A 21,950-nucleotide genomic window follows, 5' to 3' on the forward strand; every position below is an offset into this window, starting at 1 on the left:
CAGATCAAGTTTCGCGAGGTCCCACGCCAATACTGTGTTTGGAACACAACAACCGCGGTTGATTTGATTGCTTGGGCTTAATCTCAGAACGCTGTATACAGTGTGTACGACAGACAGTGAAGTGGACAATTCTACATTTGTTTACCTGCATGAAAGGATTAACACGCCCCTAAATCTAAACAAGGCAGTATTCTCACATTATGCTTAGGTCGGCTTGCCAGCTGTACAGTTGTCAATTCAAATCACGGCCTCGTTCTCAGTGGCCAATCGCCGTAACTATTTTAGCCAGCATGGCGCGGGTGCATTCTTAATGTCATGGCGCTGCTTGTGAAGCCGACGTGTTAAAGCGAAACTTCCTCTGGTGATAATTTTCGGGGTTGGGAGCGGCTGCTGGGTGCTGCTAGGTCGATCGCGATCTCGGCGTGTGTATATATATATATATATATATATATATATATATATATATATATATATATATATATATATATATATATATTCTCACCGTATTCATCCGTATTTAGTAAAGAAACCGACATGCCACCCCCTGTACACTCCAATATCTTCGGAACTGTTATGCCGCCAATTTTCTTTGTCACATCTGGAATTTATGCCATAATCGACAAACTTAAACTATCCTCATCAGCCGGGATCGATAACATTAACTCAAAATTTCTAAGGAACACTCAAAACATTTGTGCATCATTTTTGTGTTTACTGTACTCACAGTCACTTTCCACGGGCCAGCTTCCTGCTGATTGGAAATACGTAAAGGTCATTCCAGTCTTCAAGTCAGGTATCAGAGAATCACCGCTAAACTACCGACCCATTTCTTTAACCAGTATCCCGTGCAAAATCATGGAGCATGTCATTTACACACATATCATGGACTTTCTCGATTCCAATAATTTCTTCAATCCTGCGCAGCATGGATTTCGCAGGGGTTTTTCGTGCGAAACACAACTGGCCATGTTTGCGCACGACTTACATGCAAAATTAGACTGCAATTTTCAGACTGACGCCATTTTTCTGGACTTCGCGAAAGCGTTCGACAAAGTACCCCATAAACGCCTTCTACTCAAACTTTCACTGTTGAATCTTCACCCCGACATCATAAATTGGATCCGTGAATTTTTAAATAACCGCTCTCAGGCTGTTTTTGTGAACAATGCTACCTCTGCTTCCCTTCCAGTAACATCAGGCGTTCCGCAAGGGTCCGTCCTTGGCCCGCTTTTATTCCTGATATACATTAACGACCTAGCAACTCATGTATCTTGTAATATCCGAATGTTTGCCGATGACTGTGTTATTTATCGCACTGTTGCCAACGCCTCTGATCAATTAACCCTTCAAAGTGATCTTAACCATGTAAAGCAATGGTGAGATAATTGGCTCATGGAACTTAACCCTCACAAATGCAAAGCCTTATCTTTCAACCGCCGCCGCTTTCCACTTGTTTTTTCTTATGCGATTAGCAGTGTTCCTGTCGAAGCAGTTCAATCGTTTAAGTATCTGGGAGTCACTTTCTGCCATGACCTTTCTTGGGCTTTGCACGTCACTAACGTCATATCATCTGCAAATTGGATTTTTGAGACGTCATCTACATAACGCACCTAAGAACGTAAAATTGCTCGCTTATAAAACTCTCGTGCGAACAAAATTGGGATATGCTTCACCAATTTGGAACCCGCGACAAGCTTATATTCAAGACGCCCTTGAGTCACTTCAAAACCGCGCCACTAGATTCATTCATCGTTCGTATTCTTATGATGTGAGTGTGTCATCACTAAAATTAGAATCTAATTTACCCCTTCTCTCATGTCGCCGCCGTATCGCCAGTCTTTGTTTATTCTATAAACTCTTTCACAGCTCGATGGGCATCCCGCCATACATTGTTCCACCAACACGCATATCTAACCGCACTGGTCATCCTCTTCAAGTCGCGCGCCCACGTGCACGCACCGTTACTTTTTCTACGTCATTTTTTCCTCGCACAGCTGCTGACTGGAATGGCCTTCCGGGTGACACCGCTGCCATCCCTTGTCCATCCACCTTCACAGAAAGCGTCACCAATCACCTTTCACCATAGATTAACACATGGTTTCTCCTTATTTCTGTGTAACCCACCCCTTATGTAATACCACGTTACGGGGTCTTTAAGGAATAAAAATGAAATGAAATGAAAATATATATATATGTGTGTGTGTGTGTGTGTGTGTGTGTGTGTGTGTGTGTGTGTGTGTGTGTGTGTGTGTGTGTGTGTGTGTGTGTGTGTGTGTGTGTTAAAAGATAAATTATGGGGTCCTACAGGCGAAAATCACGGTCTGATTATGAAGTACGCCCTGTATTAGGGGACTCCAGAAATTTTGACGCGCCTAAATCTAAGTACCCCCAGAGGTGTTTTCGTAGTTCGCCCCTAACGGAATGCGGCCGCCGTAGCCGGGATATATATATGTATATATATATATATATCTTAAGAGGCCAACACTGACACCAAGGACAACATAGGGGAAATTACTTGTGCTTATTAAATGAAATAATGAAACGATAAATTATTGGAAATTAAAGTGGGTGAAAAAACCACTTGCCGCAGGTGAGAACCGAACCCACAACCTTCGCATTTCGCGCGCGATGCTCTATCAATTGAGCTACCGCGGCGCTGTTTCTCCATCCACTTTCTTGGGCATTTATGTGTCCTAGTAGAACCCTAGGAGTGTTAGCCAGCGCCACCACTCACAGACCTTGGCGGCGGACGTGGAACGTCCTTCATGCCGCAGGCGTCACGAGAACGTGATCTTTTTGGGTGAAGGCAACTGGTCAATAAACCCACATATGCTACCTGAAGGCATCAATGTAGCCGGATTCGAGACGCTCGTTATGTAATAAACGAGAAGAAAGGGGGTTAACCGAGGGGCCCGATTTTTATTAGTCATATCATAAGAAGCCAACAAACACTGACACCAAGGACAACATAGGGGAAATTACTTGTGCTTATTAAATGAAATAATGAAACGATAACTTCTCTACCTTTACATAGAAGCTGTACATGGCTCGGATTCCATGCATTTTTGTTCTCCGTGAACAAAAACTACCATCATCAAGGGCTCATATCCCCGTAAGCATTCATGCTTTCGCGATATGCGAAAGTTGTGGGCTCGGTTCCCACCTGCGGCAAGTTGTTTTTTCATCCACTTTAATTTCCAATAATTTATCGGTTCATTATTTCATTTAATAAGCACAAGTAATTTCGCCTATGTTGTCCTTGGTGTCAGTGTTTGTTGGCTTCTTATGATATGACTAATAAAAATCGGGCCCCTCGGTTAACCCCCTTACTTCTCGTTTACATATTATATATATATATATATATATATATATATATATATATATATATATATATATATATATATATATGCTTGTTATTGTCTCTTATTATCTCTGCTTGTTATAAATCTAGTCTCTACTTGTTACTAGAAGTTAGAAGCTGCTGCATAACAGAGCCGAGAAGTAAGAGAAAATGCAGGAATATTACAGGGGGGAAAACACACCAACCATAAAGAGACAGTAATAATACGTAAGTTGGTGGTCCGGAAAGGAAGCTTGGCCACACAAAAAAAACTTTTACGCTGCGCAACTTTGCGAATTACCTAATTACCTTCTGTGTCTTCTTGTCTATTCCTACAATGCCGTTATGGAGAAAGCCCCCTCTAGATAAGGGACAATAACGGTTTCTGAAAACACGGGTAACGGTGTAGCGAGATAACGTTCTCGCTCCTGTTGCATCGTGATTCAATTTACGCAGTGACTGCGTGTTCGTGATACAGCAGTTTACTGTCCGCGCGCCCGCCTTCCCGTTAACTCTCGCTGTTATCGTCGGGCGAGGCCGGGCATCTGTTCGCAATTTGTACGCACTAATTTATTAAGTCTGCTTCCGGGAGCTTTCCTCCTTTTTTTGTCGCTTCTTGTCTTTGGAATCAATATATATTGTGTACAGCTAACCGCTATACATGATCTCAATGCAGCAATGGCCTCAGCCAGCACAGTAATGCGCCACCTAATGACGTAATCAGCATAGTCGCGATGCCAAAGGCCAAAACAAAAAGGCGAAATGTATTGTACTTCCGAGACCAGTTTAACAAAGAAAGAACGGTACAAATGTCATCACAGTTTACGGGATATCGCACTCTTGTTTTGTAGGGAAGGGCAAGCGCGTTTAAGGAAAATAATTTGCCACTAAGCTACGTTTCGCGCACGCACATTGTGTGCATTCATTAAAACAGAACGTTTTCTTAGAACAATGTAAACAGGAAACCCGCAGGCTAGGGGTTTACAAGGCAGCGCCTCGGGTATCTATCGGCTTTTTTTTATATCATAGGTTTTCTATAAGAAAGCACCAGGTTTCATTTGCATTTTACTTCGTTGCATGCTTCACAAGAGTGTAGAATGTGATTTTTTTTTAGCCTGTTACGAAGCGTAACCCTTTGTTGCGTGAATAAGTTACATGCAAATTGTGCTTATCTGTAGTTTCCCATTAATGTTCTTCTAGAAAAAGAAAAAAAAGGGGCTTTGTTTACCTTCCAATGTTTATTTCATAAGATACAGAATGTCCACTACAGTGGACAACATGCATAATAGCTCCAGTGAGTGAGGTATATTTTAAGTGCTCTTTTTAAACATTATTTAAATACTGCACCATAATGTCAAAACTACCAGTATCGGCGCGCACGATAGATATCTGAAGCCATCCACATCCAGAAGAGTGGCGACGCATGAGAAAGCTTTCCTTCCATTTCACTACTTCCGAAGGAGAAATTAGTTCTGTCGGAGTTTCGTTCTATATGCTACTTCGCACGTATGCTTACTTTCCGTCTTTTTCAATTTTTTCTGCGGGGAGGGGGGGGGGGGGGCTTGTTTTGTTTTTCCTTGCAGTGTGGTATACTATAATATGCTCCTTGAAAAAATAAGCATTTGGTTGTTCCGCTGTCTATCCCTTCTTAATTCCTATTCATTATACTTATGATGATGATGATGGTGGGGGTCGTTGCCGTACATTCCATGTCAGCCATCGTCGACAGAAGATCTGGAGGCAAATGTTCGGAGGTCAATAAGCCGCAAGGAGACTTAAAAGGACACTAAATAGGACAGTTATTTGAGCTGCATTATTGAATTGCTTCTATAGAATATCAAAAAAGTTCCTATTACCGCGATAGGTTTCGTGATAAGCCAAAAAAAAAAAAAGACACAGCAACAAAGGCATGCGCTGACACCTCCGAAAAGTTCGCTCACTAGTTCCCGTAACGTCAAGTACCTTGTCTGCGCCTCCTCAAGCCTAGGTAATATTTTTATTGGTAAGTTTGAACTTCACTGTAGCTTAATGTGGCCAAAGACAACCTATAGGAAGCTTCAAAAACTTTTTTTCTAAACCATAACGGCACAATCAGAACGATACCTTGAAATATATTGCATCACAGTGACGTGCTTGAGCTGGGGTATCGAAGCAACATTCAGGATAACATTTTGAACTCCCTTTTCTCTTCTATTTATTAAAATGTTAACGCGATATTCACGTGAATAAAGTTTCAAAATAGCACTTTATTGGTCTAAACTGATCTGTTGTTTTTCTTTAGTATTCCTCTAAATAACTTGCTACTAGTATTTTTTGTTAGATTTTGTGTGGCCGAAAGTAAAGTCTGGAGGATGGCAAAACCTTTAATAGAACCGTATATACAATGTGGGCTATGGTATTTGCTTTTCTTTCAATCGCTTTTCCTCCTCCTCATCCTCCTCCTCCTCCCTGCTTTCTAACCACATTTTCCCTCTAACTAGATTGTTATGACCCAGCTGCACGACATTATCTGACAGCAGAAAGCCTGTCAGGTGACAGCAAGAATTATTGATGTAAACAAAAGAACACGTTAGTGTTGCGTGGGTATTCCTAAAACATTTGCTCACCTTCCGTTTGTTTGTTTCTCGTCGTCGGGCACTTGTTAGGGGAATCCTTTCTCTTTCGTCTACAAATGTTCCACCCTAATATACTTCGAGAAACGGCAGCAGTGACACGTAAGAGAGCAAAACATCGACCCACGGCAGTCGTCGCTGGCTGCCGAGTTGCAGCGACGATCAGTCTGCAAAGTTGTCGCCGCTCTGGACCTTGCTTACAGTACAGCGACTACTTCGTCCGCCGAAAATCTGCTTCTACAAATAACGGTAAATGAGTCTGCACACACGGAACGCCCCGATCGATTGGGAGTCCGTGTCGCCCTTAACGAGGGGAGTTACGCCTGTTAGCCGACACGCCCGGCTTTCCCGCTTTTCAGCGCACAGAGGCACCTTGTGCAGTACGCGTCTGTTTGACAAGAACATTTATGGAATGTTCATTAGGTATGAGGACATAGTTCAGAGACTTCAGCAGCATGTCGCTACAAGGATCGTCGACGTTGTTCTGCAAGCACGGCGCAGGAGCCCGGAGGGAGTCGTTCGGGAAGGAAACAGAACTATACGAAGACCTTCGATATGACAGTCCATGATAAGCACACAGAGCTCACTCTTGTTGCTTCTCTAAGGTTTCTATTTGGGCCTGTTGGTATGCGATAAGTTGCGCATAAATGACACGGCCACAAGGAAGAACGATGCGACACACACGGACGCATTCTTGTGTCCTTATGCGCAGCAATGTACATATTCTTCTTGACCACAACATTTTGAATACAAAGGCCGTCGACGAGCAGCCTTCCTGCACGGATCAATACTTAAAACAAACCTCTCAGCGACGTGGAATAAAGAAGAGCAAGAACAGTGCGCGGGGGGTCTCGTAAATAAAAACAGAGGAAGTCTTTCCGCCTAGCTCTCACAAATCATTTTGTAAGCACACAAAGATGCTCTTAATTTCGTTTCTCGGCGCGTGCTGTATAGGTTATTAAGGCGATACATTCAGACGTGCACTGACCTGCGAACTTTTTTTTAATAAAATGTGGCGGAAACCTTGCCCATTTTATTAGGAAAGAGGTTTTATGTGCGAGCAGCCCATCTATGGGCTGTCTTAGCTCTATTTATAGGATATATACGCCTTTTTCTTTTAAGTTTTATAGCCCGAATTCCAAATTTACACGTTTTTTCTACGTTTTGAAAGAAACTAAACACAGCCTCAGAAAAGCCGTAATTTAGCTGCAGTAAACGAGAAATGAAATAAAACAGCCCGAGCTCGCCGCCTTCACTTCATTCTGCAGCCCTAGGCTACATAGCAATAGCGCATTCTTTAACACAGACTAAAAGAACAATATGCTTAAATCATTGCTCGATCCCATTTTGGGGACGCACAGAAGGGGGATAGAGCTAAGTAAAACACATTAGAAAACTTCGCGTGCAAAGCTTCACAGTAAGTTTAGTGTGTGGCTACAGCTTTAGCAGGTAGCTGGATTATGCCATCGAAGGACGTCACCGTCTTGGGTCGGCGGTATATATAAAGCTACCCATAAATGGCAAATACTTAGGCACAAATGTATCACGCAGAACCGACTGAAAGTTTGCTATTAGTGATAGACAAGATACCAGCGGGGAAAAAAATTCACCGACGATTACAATACTCCCTAGCTGTTTAGGCGTTTTGAATTCGCGTTACAATATTGGGGCAAAGAATATTATTGGTAACTACAGAATGCTCTCGGCGGCAGCGCTGAGTCTCTGCTCGCGCAGCTCGTTTAGCAGCAGCGCAGGACGAAGCATTTCTACCACGGTTGCGTCGCTCGTTGTTCAGAAAGAAAGCGTGAATATGGGAACGCCTGGCTCGCGCGAAATTGATTCTCTAGCGGCGACGATGCCGCAGGCGAAGAAGCGCATGCGCAGTGAGTCCCAAGCCTATAAGCCCCGGCCAGCGCTTTGCTTCCGCACACGCCGCATGCCTGGTCGCTGCCGGCGCTCCGCTTTCCTCCTCACCCTTTCGCCTTACCCTCCTCCGCTTTCTGCCTCATTGTTCCGCTGCACTCTCCTTTCCGCTTTCCTCCTCGCGCCTTTTCACTCAGGCCGCTTTTTTCATCCGCCGCTGCGCGCCGCGTTCGCTCTAATTTGTAGCTGTGCTCGTTCGCTTGGTTACAGGTGACGCTGACGCGCGCCGCAGGAACGGGCGCCTAAAGGCTCAAACAGACGTACGCGTTCCAATGCGTCCGCACACGCCGCGCTGACTCGACGTCGCGTCGCGCCCGACGGAGGAAGAGGGCGCGCACCCAAACGATGCACGAGTTGCCGCGCGTCTCGTCGCGGCGGCGCAGTGTTGCTAGCTTGCCATGTTCAAGGCAGTCTAGCCTTCGCTTAAGGGCCATGTTAAGCAATGTGTTACATATTGCAAGAAAACACAATAATTTTAGCTTAAAATTTGTTTTTATATTTCAGAAACATATTTTACGACTCCTTGTGGGTCATTCAGCTCAACTGCGACCCAATATGAGTATTGTGAGCCCGGCGAAACCTGCAGCAGCATCGGCATAGCATCACCAGGTACTGAAGCAGCTTGCCCGGGCTTGCCTGAACGTTGCGCAAGAGTCGTTCCGGAAGTGACGTTGGCTTGCCGTGGTCATGTGAGGTGCGTCATGCTACTGACGCGAGCGGCAGCTTCCGGCGCGGGCGCAAAAATCCTAGTGGTTGTAGGTCTCCACGCCGCCGCGCGCCGACACGCGAAACAGCCTCCGCGCCTGACGCCGTACGCGCCCAGGCGTGGTGCGGCGCGTGCGGGCGCATTGGAACGCGTACGTCTGGTTGAGCCTTAAGAAGCGCATTCTAAAAGCGGCAACTTCCCTCTGGTTTGCAAGTAACACTGACATTCAAACAAACTAAAGCGCACCGAAAAGTTATCTTTTCTCTAATCCAAGTACCTGACAATTGGAGATAATAGCTAAATGCATGTTTGTCTTCCTCTCCTAACAAACAGTAATAAAATAAAAGTTGCAGGTGCGACAACTTCGGCGCTGATGACTCACCAAGGCCTAGTACAGAAAATAAAAAGAAGACTACAAAAGGCGATGGCAGCCGCTGATAACCGACAGCAAAAAGAAAATAAGGCAGCAGCTAAGGAAACCACACAGAAACACAAATAAAAATTCACATGCTTGATGACTACATATGATAATAAATGGCGATTACGCCACTGTTCTCCAATTGGCCGCCGTTACGTCGAGGTGTTTTTTTCTGAAAGCCAGGCTCACACCTACGGAAGCGCGTAGAACGGCAGGAATACGAACGAATACGGTGGTCACAGCAGCCGTAGAAAGCGATCGCAGAGAGTGAAGAACAATATGGAAGGACATCACATTGGCGTAGAAAAAAACAGAAGTATCGAAAGGCAGACAGTCGCTCCCGTCCGGCGCGTTTTTCCATTAGTAGTATACATGCCGCCAACCACTGCGTGGGCATTGGGCCCCCCGTGCTCTGTGCGGCCATATGAGACCAGCCGAAGGCCGCCAGGGCTTGTGGTCCATAGCAGGGATGGCAGAAACAAAAAATAAAGGGAGGAACGAAGTAGAGCGCGAAAGCCGTGTGCGATCATCCAGGACACAGAGTGGTAACGATGCAAAGTCACTGAGAATACAAAGAAAACAGAAAGAGTACGGGACAACCTGCAAATGACGAACGCCCGAAGGCGATGGCGGGAGATTACACACGCATCAATGGCGTGTGTCAAGCGTCGACAGATACGCAGTGCGTATGTTTATAGCACATACATAAAATTATTGTCATCTAATCATCAAGCATGTGAATCTTTATTGGGGTTTCTGCGCGGTTTCCTTAGTTACCGCCACATTTTTATGCGGTCGGTTATCTGCCAGCGCCTTTCGCAGTCGTTTTCCTTCTATACTTGGACTTGGTGGCTCACCAGCGCCGAAGTTCTTTATTTTACTACCTTATATATATATATATATATATATATATATATATATATATATATATATATATATATATATATATATATATATACAAAATACTTGGCGATGGTCCCGTTACGAGGTGGATAGTCAGCTACTTATCGGAACGCCGACAATATGTGCAATACAATGACCATGCTTCTGATATCGTTCCGGTCATTTCTGGCGTGCCGCAGGGCTCTGTGCTGGCACCATTTTTTTTTTTCATTTTATACATAAACGACATAACATACCACGTTGATGTGAAGGTGCGTCTCTTTGCGGATGACTGCGTGCTGTACCAAAAAATGAACACTCATGAAGACCAAATAAGGTTAAACACAGCTTTGGGCAACGTCATAAAGTGGTGCAATACATGGCAAATGGCAATCAACATGGAAAAAACTGTAGTGATGTCTGTCACAAATAAGAAAACAAAATTTAATTTCCCTTACGGTACTGGCAACGGCGTTCTCAGAACAGTAACTGAAAAGAAATACCTTGGTGTGATTATTTCTGATAATCTCAGCTCTAAAACCCAAGTACAAAACATTACCAAAAAAGCAATGAACAGTTTATACTTCCTTAAGCGCACCTTGCGCTTTGCGACTTCAGATACCAAGTTACTCGCATATAAAGTCCTTATCCGTCCAATCTTGGAATATGCAAACGTCGTCTGGTTTCCATATATGCAAAAAGATGTACACATGCTCGAATCAGTTCAACGAAAAGCTGTTCGTTTTATCTACCATAGATACCGGCGCACTGATTCTCCCACAGAGCTGCTTTCCAACGCAAGCCTAGACACCTTATCAAGCCGCGTCACGCTCCATAGACTCAAGTTTCTTTATCAATTAATTCATAACGCATTTAACATGGATCCTGCTACTTACATTAGTTTTAATCGTTCTAGAGAAACACGTCACAAGCATGACTTTACGATTAATGAATACTCTTGTGCTAACAACACATATTACTTTTCCTTTTTCCCTCGAGCCATAAGAGAATGGAACGGCCTAGATAAATCTATAACTTCGCAGGATTCCTTGAAAAAGTTCGCTGAGCTCGCTGCCTTGTCAGTCTTGACAACAATCCAGACCTGATGATCACGTTCAGACTGTATTGATATTGTGTTGTCGCCCACTCGGTGCGTAACTGGCATATTACTGTACTGTATACTGTTTGTATTGTTGCCCGCTTGATGTGTAACTGGCGTATTACTGTACTGTACTGTATTCCTGTATCATCCACTCCTGTAACAGTCCCAGTGGGACTAACAGTATGTTAAATAAATATATATATATATATATATATTATCGAGAATGCACGGAAGCTTATGACGTTATACCAGTAACAAACGGCCTCATAGGACTATCAATTTTATTTATTATCGGGATGTAAGGTCCAGCCTGTCTCTTTAGATTTAAATAAGTACCGTCTGAGAAGTGAATCAATAACAGAAGGGACGGCTCGCAAGTTATTTCGTGCCGCTGTGGCGCTCCCTGGGCCTTGTAGGGGTCACGGCGAAGAAATCGCGTAGCCGTGAGAGGCCGAAAACTGATGTCTCTGCTGATCATTTCGTTCAGTTTTTTCAAAGAAAAAGAAAACGTTTAGACTGGCCAGTTGCGTAAGACAACTTCTACGCGTGTTTCTTTCTGCTGTCGTCCTTCGATTATTGCGCTGTGATTCACCTGTCACTCTGCCGCTGGCAACTTTCCTCTCTGTAGCTCTAAGCCATGCAGGCGCTTGCTTGCCGTTCGTGACCTGAGAGTACTGGGCGCGCAGCGGTAAACAAAGGAAAAAGAACTTACAGTTTGAGAACAACATAAGCCCCCAAAGGGTCTAAGCCCCTGCTGCAACTTTCCTAAAGCAGGCCTAACAAATATCTCTTTTATAACCATACTTAACCGATCGAAGCTTACACGCATACACGTAAGAAGGAGAAAAGGCAAGAAGCCTTATGGACACAGCTCCTTTATCCAGTCACAAAGATGTAGTCGAAACTGCTTTGCTTCACCCGTTCTTCCTTCCCGTGCGGCTCCGATAAAACAGGCACCCGGAGCTGCCTGACGCGGTCTTATTATTTTAATATTGCAGTCTCGGCCACGAACACTGGGAACTTTTTTTTTTTTCATTGAAGCCGCAGCAGTCTAACAAATTGTGAAGGCTCCAGTGTTCAGTAGTGTAGCGAGGGTGCCACGAGGTGCCATCGTCAAGGCCTGCCGTCTAATCCGCATTCCGAAACGTAGCAGCCGTACAGAAACTCCCGGTAAGCCTTGCGACCCTTCCGGTGCGTCTGCGCACGCTCGCCTGGCAAACCCGGAAGCCATTTGGAGCCCGAACGATGGGATACCTGTCCACGTGACTTAAGGAGAATAAATACGTGTTTTGTAACTTCGAGTGCCCGTGCGAAATCGCAACATTCCTCCCACTGTTCATCTTAATTTTCTTCCTTCGAAGTTTTTTCTTTTTTCATAGCGTTCTGGAAGTGTCGATTATTTTGTTATTCTTCTTTCTTTTCTTCATAGAATGTGACAGCTTGGTGAGAAACCGGAAATCTGAAGACCATCTCAGGAGTAATGAAGCAGTAGAATTCCAAAAGATCAATCATCGGTGTCCTAATTTTTAACAAGGAAACAAAACTTCTGTGGGATGTGCGTTTGGTTCGTGTTCTTCAATATATTGCTAGGCGGAAGTGCAATCCGCTCTCGTAATAAATAATTGTGATGTGCAGTGTATTCTTTGGCAAACAATCTCAAAACGTCCAGAAATGCACTGACTCGGAAGTAACTTTTGCCTCGGTTAAGCTTATTGAAGGGATGCGCCTGTACAGCAGTAATCATCATCGTCATCATAGCCATCATAATAATCATCAACCAGCGCGTGGTGTGTGTTTCTTTCTCCCCGTCTTTCGTGTTTTTAGCGCTCTAAGTTTTAATTAATAATCATCAACCTAGTTCACGTGAAATGTAGGACGAAGCGCTCTCCCTGCGATGCCAGCGTACCCCTGTCTAGCGATTACTATAGCATACGAGCTTTTAAAAGAACTGAAGAAATAGCCAGGGCAAATTCTAAACTCCAATCTCCTCCTTGTGTTATTTCCCCTACTTAACTCAAAGTTTGATGCCCAAGCTAAAGAACCTCTCTGTATATTTCTTTTTGTATGTCAGTTGTATGTCTTATGTTGTACAGTTGTCTCCATTACGGATTATACTTGTTCATTATGTTTAGATGAGGCCACCTGTTAACTTAGGATTCATTGCTACCATTCTCAGATAATATGCTTTCAAACAGCACTTGCGTACAAAACGGTTTAGGCAAAACAGTCCGCAAAAACAAAAAAGAAATCTGAAAGCTTGCTTTCCTCGTTTTCATTATTTCTTTTAGCTTAGGTGAATAATCATAAGTTAGCCATATAGAGCTGAGAAGAGGAGACTGTACGCACAGCGTAGGCGTGACCACACGACTCGTCAAAGCGATAACTGCACGAACAATCGGTTCTCGTACATCTTAAACCTGGATCAAAGAATAATTATTTGCTGTGCTTGAATGCAGCTTCGTCTCTCTTGAATGTGAAGGACAAACAGTACGACTGAAGATCAGTTGGCTCCAAGCTGAAATAAATGGCTTCGCAGGCAAGCTTTAACGAGACAGCCCGACATTCTGCCAGTCTATGCAGCGCGCGAGAGAACACGACGTTGGAAATGAAGCAGGGTGCCTAATTACGCGCAACATTAACAACTGCGTGCAGATTAACCTCGCCCTCGCATAATGCAAACACCGTAATGAAAATCCCGAAACTCCCAGTGGACAGTGATAAGTAGGCGACGTGTGTCATTGGCCAAGCCAAGGAGAAAGAAAGGAAATGTTTTCAAAGGAAGTTAAACGCGCTCTACCCCCGAATGTTCGCAATAAAAGAATTGTCCCGAAGTCGCAGGTTTCTGAGTAAAGCAAGAATTCACCGCCGCAGATGAAGGGGCACCATGCAGTCAGCTTCAAGTTGCTTTGTTTGAAGTTGCGTTACATTTCAGCACAAGTACTTACCACGCGTTTGGAAGAGAATTGGAAGACTGTTAGTTCACTATTCGGATTAAAGGGGGACACGTATTATCCAGCTCTTGAACTTTGTGAACTAACACAGCCTAAACGGCGTTCATTCAGCCCAGCCCTGCTAAATTAGGAGCCTATTATGTTGAGAGAGAGTTGCTGCATATCTACTCGATGTACTGTGCTGGAAGAAAAAAAAAAGTAAACCGACAGGCGCTCTTTTTGTCTTCTACACTACTCTTTTTTTTTTCATTTTCTTTGTGCGTTTTCCGCCTTGCATGCTCTACTGTATCTCGAAATTAGCTATAATGTTACTCAGTTTAACGAGGTGCATTAACACACACGTTACATCTACGATTTTGTGCACAGACGTGTCTTACACTTATTGTTACGTTTCTCCGCAGCGAAATCGCGGAATTGAATTATAAACATAAAGACGCACATCAAAAAAGCACGATGTAAAAAGCTTCTTTGGAATCTTATTATTGTACAATATTTTTTTTCAATGGGCACTTCGATGCGACTGCCTCTTTTTTTTTTTTACCTATCTTGCGAAGAAATAGCAGGGTATCGAAGTTCATGGTAGGAGGAGCAATTGCCGTGAGATTTATATAGGAAGTATGGAGGTCAATGCGACAGGCAGTCCTTCCTGTGATCTGCCAATGCACATCAGCTTTTAAAGCGAATATCGTAAGGTCAAATAAATCTTTTTAAAAAATTAACCACTTTCTGACTCAGCGCTTTGCTAGTTTGCTTCTTCGCAGCGCCAAAATCATACATATTTTACCCTTTTATGCACTGAAAGGCAGGTTGCTCAGGAAACTCAGCATGAGAGTTTCTAAAGATCACCATAAAAAGAAAGAGTTTTGGAAGTAGTTCGCCGGTCCCCGAAAGTTTTCTTAGTTTTGCATTTAAACACATTGACTTTTATGTTTGATCCCACCGGTATAAAACTAGAGAATTCACCCGAGCGTGGTGCCGAGAAACACACCACGCTGTACTGCACAAAAAGGTAAACAAGAGCCCGCAAAGTACTGATATTGGCTCTCAATTTCCTTCCTCGCCGTGTATGTGCATTCACATGAGTGCATGAACCTGCAGTTTGACACAGTGTCCGCGCAGCCCAACGTATCTTTCTTCTCTATCATTCAAACTATACAGAAGTAGATATAAGTAATGGGTTCTCCATATGAATGCGGTGCGACAAAGGTGCCAGACGGGTAATGCAGCTTCAGTTGTGTGCTAATATACACGGCTTTCTTCGCATCGACAGAAACACTACCACGTGTACATGTAAATAAGCTTATTTGCATGTATGAAAGGAAGCCAAGGACGGACAGACAGACGGATAGAGAGATAGAGACAGACAGACAGACGGATAGAGAGAGAGAGAGAGAGAGACAGACAGACAGACAGACAGACAGACAGACAGACAGACAAAGAACTCTATTTCACATTGGCTTTTTTTTTTACGTTACTATATTCGGAAACAAATGACATATAACAAGATAAATAATGAGAGAAGATAATGTTACAAGTTTATGATAACGTCAAAGGCGGACGCTCAAATAATTATTCGTCTTCTATTCACACAAAAGCCAGTATCCTGCCCGCGGAATGGCTTTTGTATTTCTTTTGTCAATGGACAGTTGGGCTTACTTTATGCGACGCCTACGCTCAGCGTAATATCTTTCTCGGGGAGAATACACGTACCAAAAAGGAAAGAGTACTAAACAGACGACATATCGTTTTATTTTTCTTTATTCCTTTCTTTTAATTATGTATTAAACAATCGCACGATGTAACAGTGTTACAGCACTCATGTCTGTTATAACAACAATGCAAACGGCGTGCGCTTTCGCAATCTCATTTCTGCACAAAAATAACTTGTATCCAGTCTCATCACGTATGTTTCCCTCTTGCTCGGAACAGTTTTGCCTGCATGCTTTGCGACAAATTGCATAACGCAAAAGTGTAGCTCAGAAGGATATTAATGACACAGGCTTTTTACAGCTGCCCGAGAAAGAATGTGCTTTCATTACAAATTTAGTTTGTGTGCGTCTATCTTGTGGCGCAGCATTTTATCATCAGCGCTTCTTTTCCGGATTACAACACACAAAAGGGATGACGCGTCGCTGCCAGTGCGATTTACTGCTTCCTAGTCTCGTCGGGATATTAATCCAGAAACGTGTGCCTCACCGGCAATTACGAGTTGAGTGCGTGACGTGTACGCTGGATGGTCAGACTCTCGTATCTTGGAGAGCACTCAATGGAAACGCCTTACTAAGTCCACCATGAGCCACCGTAACTTACAAAAGCAGGGTTATAGGGTGGCAACCTCGCGGCATTGCTTGCGCTGCTCAACTCGAACTCTTCTCTTTTATTCCCCTGCCCCTTTCCCCCTGTTCAGGGTAGGCAATCGGAACTGGCTCTGGTTGACCTCCCTGCCTTTCTATACATCCTCTTTCTCTCTCTCTCCGTAAGTGGAAGTTAAACTATGCACTGTCATTAGCACACGAACCGTATCACCGCCATTTGTTATGGCGATAGGAATTAGAAGGACTCTCCAGGCGCATTTCTGCCATCAGCGTCGCCGTGAGTTTCCGTATGAAGTCCAAGGGCAATAAAATCATCGCTGCGTGCCGGAGGCTGTATGTGCGAGTGAAGCATGCGAAGGTGAGACGGCGAACGCGGCTCAATCTCGCGTGCACGAGAGGAAGGCGGGTCGGAAGCGCGCCCTCTCCTGTCGCGCGCGGGGCACGGAGGTGAGGCGGGAGAGGGGGGCGTGCTTTTCCAGCGGCTGCTGCTTACGGCGCGGCCGTGCGGGCGCCGTATTAACGCGACAGCGTTAAGGAGCTTGTGTCGCAGAAAAGCCGGTGTCGTCGGCGTCGGTGTCGGCGTCGTTGGCCGTGAGCGATAAAGCCCAGCAGGCACTTCATGAATAAAAAACAACTTGCAAGATGGGCTGGGTGGGAATCGAACCAGGGTCTCCGGAGTGTGAGACGGAGACGTTACCACTAAGCCACGAGTTCGATGCTTTTTTGAAAGCGATCTGCACTGTGGTCAAAGTGCGCGCCTGCTCGGGCATCTTCAAGGCGATCTGCGGTGTTCGCAGAGTGCGCGTATGGTTCCGGTATAGCTTCGTATGCGCTGTGCTTTCAACGTTCCTTCCGCGTTGAAGCGAGAGATGCACGGTCAATTCGCTCGCTGCTGCTTCCGCGATTCCTCTCTAAAGTGTTTTGACAGCGAGTTTGGGCGGTCATCGAACGAGATGTGTTCATGTTCACCTGTGCGCGCGTGACTCCGTGCTTGTTAATTTAGTTAGTATGCGAATGTCTACAAGTTCCTACGGCCACTAAAGCTAATATTCTTACTTCGTATAGCTTTCTACTAATTTGATATCGTAATAAATGCTTCACCTTTCGGGCGAAACTGCGACATTTTTTTAAGAGACACTAAACGGAAGGAAAGAAAGGTTAATTTCAGCTGTATTAGTAAATTACCTTTCTACAATACCAAAAAAGCCATTCTTCGCGGGAGGAAATACTCGGTAAACTATATGCGAGTGTGTGTGCGTCTGCGTGTACGTGCCCGTGTGCGTGCGTACATGCGTGTGTGTGGAGAGAGAGAGAGGGAAAAGGCGCAAAAAATGAAAGGCTGGCGACGACGTCTTGGAGTTCTCGCACAAGCTCAGCGTAAGGTCATGAATTTAGATGGCGCCTGCTCGGGCATTATTATTATTATTATTATTATTATTATTATTATTATTATTATTATTATTATTATTATTATTATTATTATTATTGTTATTATTATTAAATTTGAAGAACATATACTCAGCTGCAAAAGTCCAAATAGGAAAAAATGGGGAAAAAGAAGCTTTGAAATCCGTGACTGGTGTATATATGCACTTAGTGTTTCAGAACGATATTCTTTAATTACGCTAGCTTTCGATATAGTACCGTGAAATTCGACTCATGCAAAGAATCTCAAAACGTAGTTAATGACCCTCAACTGATTTTTCATTTATCCCTATCTCTCTTCGTTTATCTTTGCATTTCATGTCCGTTCGAGTGAATCGAAAACTGATCACGTACTATTAGAAAAGTAAGTGCACAAAGTACGCAAACAGCTGCTATAACAAAACGCCGCATTACACTTCACTGAATTGTGGAATGCCCCAGCATATACGAAGTACAAAAGATCAAGGAAGGAAGAAGAGATGGGGCAAACGCTTGTCCTACGTTTTCATAGTTGTCCTTTGTATTTTTCTTGCGCTGAAGCCCAATGCGCCACGGACCCAATGAACAACTGGCCTCAGAAATTCGGCACATATATCATCAAAGCCATGACAAGGGACACAACATAATCCTTTCAGTGGCTTCCAGGACATTGTAACATCAGCGGGAATGACCACGCCGACGAAGCCGCCCGATCTGCACATGAAAGTGGTCAACGAGTCTTCATTCCACTTTCGCGAACAGACGCTGCGGCTGAGCTGCGATTGATGTCCCGTAAGCGCACTTTGCCCCTATGGAACTCGAATGTTTTCACCATGTGTCGGTTGCGTTCGTTGTCTCCGGACATACGGATGCACCTCCCGCCTGGATTACCACGACGTGAACAGACCATGCTCTACCGTATGTGGCTAGGCGTTGCCTTTACGAACTCATATGCTTTCCTCATTGGAATGGCCAACAGCCTCACGTGCGACACATGTAACATGGACGAGACGCTCGCACAAATTATCTGTGTCTGCCCGCGATACAGTGCTCAGAGACAAGTGATGTGCAGAGTACTGGACCAGTTGGACAATCGTCCACTTTCAGAACTAAAAGCTTTAGGCCAATGCTCCGAAAGAACATCCGCGTTGAAGGCCTTACTCGCGCTATTAAGGTTCTTGCGGTCTACGGGGCTTCACGACAGACTAAGAATGCCGCCCCCTACCGCTCTGTAGTGTACGCGCTTTGTTCATGCTTGTCTCCCTTTCTTTATATCTCTCCCTTCCACTCTGTTTCTCTTTTTATCCCCCTTAACCCTTCCCCCTGCGCAGGGCAGCCAACCGGAACTACCTCTGGTTAACCTCCCTGCCTTTCTCTGCATTATTTTCTCAATCTCTTCTTGCGCTGTGCACAATATGCAGTTCGAATCAACTCTGAGACTAGCCCGCTACTTTGATTAAACCACACTTTTACCACATTAAAGAGAATATCGTAGATTACATTAAGTCTACAAACAGAAATGAGAAATTCATATGATTTCAATTTATTACGCGATATGCGTGGCGTTCAAGCATTCCTTGATAAGCTAACGAGCTCAATGATGGGAACAGCGTGGCAACAGAGTTCGAACAGTTCGGGGTGTTTATTGAAAATAATAAAATGTTCACGTGAGACACCGTATTGCTTCTTTCTTTTTTTTTTTTTTGTGCGAAAGCATTACATGCCCCATTACCCGAAAATTCGTGGTAGCCGGAAGCGTGACCGAATGATGAGATAAAAAATGGCCAACGACGCAAAAAATTATTAGTATTTCTTTGAAAAAACACATACACAGGGCAGGAAAGGGAAAGCGAAGAATATGCTGGCAACTGCCACCGGAAGGGGCACAACGCCTGCCCACTCTTCAGAAACGGGGAGACAGAAACATTGCAATGGAAAATAGGAAGAAGGGGTGGGATGAGGAAAGAAAGAGCAAGATGACAAGACTGACAGAATTAAGTGGAACGCACAAAGTAGGGCCGGTCCCCCCCACTGCAGGTCACCCCACTAAAGAATGTCGAAATAGAAGAATTCGTGTCTCAGCTAGGTCCCGTCACCCGAAAAATAGAAATAGGCCACAAACGTGAACCTGAGTTAGTTACTTTTAGAAAAGCAAGAACAGCGTGATGAGCCTGATCGCGTCGACACGAACAACCACTGAGGTATACAAACATTCGTCGAGTGTCGTATACACCGCAGGCCTAGGAGATGATAGTCCCTCACTAGCAACGTGCGCAGCACACTGAAAGCGGGTCACTCCAATATCATGTGCTGAAGTGTCTCACAGCAACCGCAAGACGTGTACGAAGGACTGGCCACACGTCCTTGTGGGTATAAACGTTCGCGCACGTTCATACAGCCACAGCTTGAGTAGTTGCACAGCTTGAGTAGTTGCACTCTAGCGCGACGAGGCAAGCCTCGACCGCAAACACGAGGCGAGAACGTTCCATTTGCGACGCGTTGGTCTGAATGCTGCTTGAGTGAATGGCGACGAATCAGAAGACGAGCGTCCCCAAGCTTGCGCAACATTTCGAAGCAGACACAGTCGTTACGAGCGCAAGTTGATGCCTGCCGATCAGCCTCTTCATTTCCGACGATCCCTACGTCTGAAGGTATTCATTGGGCAGTTTTGCGGGGAGAGTCAGTGATGCTGCTCAAAAATGGACAATCAATCTGACTGCGTTGTAATCTGGTAAGGGCATCGCGGGAATCCGTAAAGATGGCAATCTTCGATGCGGTTAACTTCTCCTGCACATATTGCAGTGCAACATTATTTGCTGCTATAACTCCGCAGTTGTTGACGAGGCTAGATGGGGTATGTGAACTATACGTCGTACTTGCGTCAAAGGGCAGAAGAAGCTGCAGAAGTGCCCTGAGAGTCGCTGCGTACAAATTCATCTGTGAATACTTGGAGATATTCTGGAAGTCTTTGCAAAATGTGCAAATGAGTCAATTAGGATATTGCCGAAACAGGCATATCAGACTTTTAGTTTATGTCAGGGATTGTTTATGTCAGGATTGTCAGTTTATGTCAGGGATGAATTGGGAAAGCGCGTTTGATGATATCTTTCAAAGGCGGAGACGTAACGGAAGCAGGATGTTCAGAAATGCCAGCAATGTTCATAAATAATGTCGCAATTTTTCCCATGCGAGAAAACTGGCGGTGAATGAGACGATCAAGGAGCGATTGACAATTGGATGCGCGGTGCAGACGCTCAATATGATACAGAGCTCTCTGGTCTGCTTGCAGCCTCGGGGGTAACTGATGCGCTTCAGTGAGTAATGCAACAGACTGCACCTCACGATGTAATCCAAGCATTAGTCGAAGGGCAACGCGATGATCTCATTCCAGTTGGGTCATCAAACTTAGTGGCTCATTCAGGAATGGTAGCGCATACATCATGCCTGAGAGTACAGATGACTCGTACACCTGCAGAGCCGTTATTTGTTCGTAGCCGGCACCTCTAGCAGTCAAGGTAGCCACATATTTAAGGAGGCATTGCGATTTCGTCGTACAAATTTAACGCCAGGACGCCAGAGAGGCGATCATCCACAACTAAGCCCAAATAACGGTTTTGTCGCACCCAGCTTATAGGCGTTTCGTCAAGGTACAGTCGGCTCATTGTTCGACGAGCGCGTCGGTTAGGATGATATGCTATTGCGGTCGACCAATGAGGTGATATTTGCAGGCCGACTTCAGCCAAGTACTCCAAAGTTGCGTTCAGAGTAAAAAACACGTAAAATAATTCACCGACGATTACGATAATTCCTAATGCGGGTATTTGAGCTCAGCTGCATACGTGTTTTCATTCCGCGACATATTGGCTGGCGCGGACAATCTGTCTCGTGCAGCACGTTGCAAACGAAGCGAAGTGTGGCGCGACTGCCTCGCTAATCTGGAGATCGCGAGAGCCAGCGCGTGGGTGACGCGTGGGCGCGATTCAAAGCAGCCGCCGCCGACAGACCTCCCGGACGACGCGCGTTGCCGTGGCGCCATCTCGTAGCTGTCGTCTCGCCGTACTACGCTTTTCATCTCGCGCTTTCGCCATACCCTCCTTCGATTTCCTCCCCCCGTGCTTCTTTGGACTTTTTCATCTTTCGCTGCGCTCGTTCGCTCGGTTACGCCGCCGCCGACGACACCGACGCTCGTCGCAGGAACGGGCGCCAAAGAGCTCTCAAATGCTCAGATTGACGTCAAATTTCTCAGGGAGGTTCCTGCAAACAAAGTGAATTCATGGATTTAAAAAAAAACATTTGG

This window comes from Dermacentor variabilis, chromosome 6 (genome assembly GCF_050947875.1).
Source record: "Dermacentor variabilis isolate Ectoservices chromosome 6, ASM5094787v1, whole genome shotgun sequence".
NCBI lineage: Eukaryota > Metazoa > Arthropoda > Arachnida > Ixodida > Ixodidae > Dermacentor > Dermacentor variabilis.